We start from the raw sequence: 5,330 nt of genomic DNA, 5'->3' as shown, positions 1-5,330 counted from the left end.
AAGGCTGGGACTCACATTTATCCACTGGTAAAATACAACTGCTTCTGAGAGAAATGACAATTTCTTATTCATTTATTCGAAGGAGGGTGGGATAGCAGAAAGAGAACATAGAAATATTATCTCAGACTCTCTCTGGATAGCCAACACCTGCCCACTTGGCCTGTGCTGTCTACACAGCCTGCCTCCCCAGGCTGATGTGAACCAGTGCCCCACCTATGTGAGCCTATAATCAAAAACTGCAGGTGGCCTCCACAGTCAGGGGCCTGACTCTCCTCTAGATCAGAAATCCTCAACCTTCCTAGTGCCATGACACTTTAATACAGATCCTCAAGTTGTGGTGTACTCCCCACAACAAAAATTCTTTTCTTTGCTACTTCCTAACTGTAATTTTCCAATGGCAAATACCTGTGCTTTTTGATGGTCTTAGGAGAGTCCCATGAAAGGGTCATTCTACCTCAAAGGGTTTGAGACCCACAGGTTGAGAACTGCTCCTTTACAGGTACGCATGTGCAACCTATTGCCACTACAAAACCATGTTGTTGTCTACAAAGTTGACACTTGGAAACCATAGAACAAAGAACAGTTACAAAGAAAAATGCAAGAGCAGGCTTGATAATGTTTTAAATAAAACAATTTTGGACCATAGTAATCTTGGGGTGTACAGACCTATGGGCTACAGTTAAGATATGCTTGTCTGATTGAGGTGAGGTCTAGCTTACTAGACACCTAGGCCTTAAGGAGGGTCCTAAAGAAAACAGCCCCCAGTCAGGGCCCATGTAGAAGAAGTCCCACACTGGGGCTTTTGGCTAACATGCCTGGACTTATACTGTGGTTTTGCCACAGCCTACAAAAAAAAATCTTTGGATAGAAATGAGTAAGCATAGGGTGAATTTTCATCAGGGATGGGCAGAGGCATTGAAAGTTGGTTTGTTTACATGGGAAGACAGGAACATGGGAGTTGGAGGTGCTTGAGATTTTGGGGTCAAAACTACTTGGAAGAGTCCAAGCTCCAGAGTGGGGTCAGGTACAATTGAGTGCCAATGAGAAGTAAACTATGGGACCTCTAGGCACACAGCAGGGGTGTGTGTGTTGGGTCTTCTGGTGGCGGCATCACAGCATCCTGGGGATAAGAACTGGAGTGAATTTTGGTTGCCAGGCTTAGGGTCCTAGGCAATTTCTAGAGTTAAAGTTATGTAGGAGAAGAGGCACAAAAATGGACTGTGTTAAAAAGAAAGAAAAAAAAGGTGAGGAAAGAAATAATCACAGTGTCAGGTCTCAAACACTGGACAAACTGCTAAGTGTTGTACTTGTTAATACATCAAAGCTGAGGCTGGCTAGCCAAGTGCTCCAAGCATCTCTCCATTTAAGGATGTTGCAGGGTACTCCTGGCTTGCATATCCTGCCCCTACCCTGAAACCTAAAGCCCAGGGACTAGCCTGCTATTCTGCCAGCTGCTCATCCCTATATAATCCAGTTATTTTTTCTAGGCTGGTTGTTCTGGCCCTTTTATCTCTTCTTCAGTCTCCTGGCCCAGGCAGCTGCTCTTGGTTTATGACTGTCTCCTCTCTTGTTCTCCATTCTCTTCCCCCCTCAAATGACCCTGCTCAGCTTGGCCATGTTCACTGTGGACTCTCCCAGATGTCTCATCCTCTGGCTCTATTTAACCTTTTATCTACAATAAAACTTCTTCTCTACTATACTTAGAAGCAGTCTTGTCCTTCTTGTTCTACTATACTTAGTAGCAGTCTTGTCCTTCTTGTTTCTTTTTTTCTTTCCTCTCAGTCATCTGGTGTTGAAACCCAGAATTTCTGTAGGCTTACATGTGACAAAGGAGTAAGGTGAAGATTCTCCCTCTTGAGATTAGAGAACAATTCTGTGGTAGAAAGAGATGGAGAGTTAGTGACAGTTGGGCATGACACATACTATACAGATAAGATACTCTATGTTGGTGATTAAGTGTTGGGCCTGGCACATGGACAGACACCAACTCTGAGACAAGTAAGTGTTCATAGCCTCTGGTTACTGACCTGTGGAATGGGGATCATAATAGCACTAAATCCATACAACTGTGGTGAGTTTTGAATGAGATGCTACTTCATAAAGGACCTAGAAAGAACCTGCTATACAGAAGGCATTTGCATGTGCATCTGAGCACACATGTACACATGCATGTGAACACACCTCAATCAGGATGAGCACATACAGACACACACACACACACATACACAAACACACACACAAACACCTCATTCAACATGAGTAAATCCAGGATGTTCTGGGTACCCCATAAGAGTCCATGGAACGCGAAGGGAACTCTGACAGCTATCCCATACAGCCCTGCATAGGGAGATCAGTTGCTCACTTGGGAAGTCTGAGACAACTTGGCAAAAAAAAATGACTTTCAGGACTGCTCTGTGTGTAAAAATTGCCCAATAAATTCTGCTGCACCTTGGCAAAGGAGGAACCCACCAAACATGTAAGGACCTGCAAATGCCAGCTGTGTTCATATAAAATATGACAAATGGGCTAGTGTTCCAAAGGGGTGGTGTGGGCTCAGAATGTTCTGAGAATGTGCTTTATGAAATGGGACACTGTGGGCCTTGAGGGAAGGCAAGAGAGCTGGGGAAGGCATTCAAACTGAGGAAAAATATCACAAGTGAAAAACAGAGGTGAAGAAGCATTTCTAGTTGGAGAAAAAATGTTTAGGATGGATTCTGAAAGTCTAACATACAACAGTTGGGGCTGATATAACAGTATTCACATGTGGGAAGATGTCAGTAAGACCATCCATTGTATTAATTTTCACTGTAACAGTGTCACCTGCTATGTAAGCTTTATAAGACAAGTGTGTATATTTTATATAATATTGTACAATATTTTATAACCATGTGAAACCCAAGCACACTCTGTGCATAGCAGAATACAAGCTTATAGGCTAGAGGTAATATATTCTGGTTATTGGCACAGCAGCTCTCTGGCCCCACTCTTAACACTTCTATGATTTGATCCAAACATGGCTTGTCTCTATATTCACAGAATTTAAAGTCAGTATTCATTTGACTTGCCAACAATTTTCCAAACCAACTGTGGCTGATTGAACGCAATCTTAGATGGGGCTTATTTGATTTCATAAATATTTCATAGAGACCCTGTCTTCTGTATCCCTTCATTTCATTCAACTTTTGTTTGCAGGAGAAAACGTAGACTCTGGCTGTACATATAGAACATTTTTTTTTTGTTAAATATTTTAGTTTCTCTCTTTCTTTGTTTTCACAGTAGATGTGACATGGGAAGGTTTGTGACATGCTTGGGTCTTTCGATTCAAGGCAGCGCTGAATTGAACAGGTTTTGATAAAATAAAATTAAATGGCATATGAAAGATGAATGGAAGTGTAGATGACTCTTGACAGCTGGGTCACTGGTTAAAGATTGGTATTAGAGTGAAGGAGGACCCTATTTCAGTTCCTAATATGAATATTGGAAATCATGAGAGTCATACCACTTTTGGATTTTATACCTCTGGCTTCTGTGTACTCATTTACGCACACAAACTCGTGCAGGCATGCACACACACATGCACACCCAAGCAGCACTAAAAATAAAAATAAAGGGTTATATGCCTAGGAGTGGTATAGCTGGATCTTGAGGAATGACTAGTCCTAATTTCCTGAGAAAGCACCAGATTGATTTCCCAAGTAGTTGTACAAGTTTACATTCCCACCAGCAATGGAGGAGAGTTCCTCTTTCTCCATGTCTTCTCCAGCATGTGTTGTCACATGAGATTTTCATTTTTTAGCCATTCTGATGGGGGTAAGTTAAAATCTCAGGGTTTTCTAATTTGCATCTCCCTCATTAGTATGGATGTTGAAGATTTCTCTAAGTGTTTCTGTGCCATTACATATTCCTGTTTTGAGAATTATTTGCTTAGCTCAGAACCCCGCTTTTTTTTTTCCAATTTTTTTTTTCAATGCAGTTTATTCAGGAACCTTGAACAATCATCTGACCCTGGGTAAAGCCAGCCCACTTTAAATAGCCTCTGATTAGCCAACCTCAGCATGCCACGTGGGCAATGCAAATAGGTCCACATACATGGAAGCAGGCTAAATCCTTGGCCTTAGCCAAATGTGGAGTTGTTCATGACAGAGAGCACTCACCATGGGGAAGGTGGAGGGCAGAAACCAGCTCCATCTTTTAGGTGCGGCATTACAGCATTACAGTTCTCTCTTTTTGTTTTAGAAACATCAGGCAAGAGTAGAGGTCTGATCTCTGATAATAGAAATAAATTGGGACTTTGTACTGATGTTCATTTAGGTGTCACCCACCCAAAGAGCATCAGACCCTTCAGATACCTTTATCTCAGAGGCGGGACCTGGGGCATCAACCCACGTGCAATCAGACATGCTCTTCTCTGGGTCGTAAGCAGCTGTCCCTGAGTTCACATTCTCTTGTTCTTTTGCTCTCCTTGTGGAGACCCTGTCCTCTCCAGCTCTTACTATTTCCCAGTTCTTACATAAAATTCCATTCACTCTGCCCAACAGTTGCCCATCAGGCTTAGCATCTGCTTTGATAATCTGTAGGGCAGAGGCTTTCAGAGGCCTTCTGTGGTAGGTTCCTAGGTTGTTTCCTGTTTTCTTCTTCTTCTTATGTCCATCCTCTTTGCCTTTCTGGATAGGGATTGGACATATTAGTTAGGGTCCTCTCTCTTGCTTAGTTTCTTTAGATGCACAGGTTTTAGTGGGTTTGTCCTATGTTGTATGTCTCTATGAGTGAGTATATACCATGTGTGTCTTTTTGCTTCTGGGACAACTCACTCAGGATGATCCTTTCCAGATCCCACCATGTACCTGCAAATTTCATGATTTCCTTATTTTTCATTGCTGAGTAATATTCCATTGTGTAGATGTACCACAATTTCTGCATCCATTCTTCAGTTGAGGGGCATCTGGATTGTTTCCAGCTTCTGGCTATTACAAATAAAGCTGCTACAAACATGGTTGAGCAAATTTCCTTTTTGTGTGCTTGAGCCTCTTTTGGATATATGCCTAGGAGTGGTATGGCTGGATCTTGGGGAAGCACTATTCCTACTTGTCTGAGAAAATGCCAGATTGATTTCCAGAGTGGTCTTACCAGTTTACATTCCCACCAGCAGTGGAGAAGGGTTCCTCTTTCTCCACAACCTCTCCAGCATGTGTTGTCACTTGAGTTTTTGATCTTGGCCATTCTCATGGGTGTAAGGTGAAATCTCAGGGTTGTTTTGATTTGCATTTCCCTAATGGCTAGTGAGGTTGAGCATTTCTTTAAGTGTTTCTTTGCCATTCGGTATTCCTCTA

This window comes from Meriones unguiculatus (assembly GCF_030254825.1).
Source record: "Meriones unguiculatus strain TT.TT164.6M chromosome Y unlocalized genomic scaffold, Bangor_MerUng_6.1 ChrY_unordered_Scaffold_32, whole genome shotgun sequence".
In the NCBI taxonomy this organism is placed as follows: domain Eukaryota; kingdom Metazoa; phylum Chordata; class Mammalia; order Rodentia; family Muridae; genus Meriones; species Meriones unguiculatus.
Note: the sequence above shows the minus strand (reverse complement) of the source record.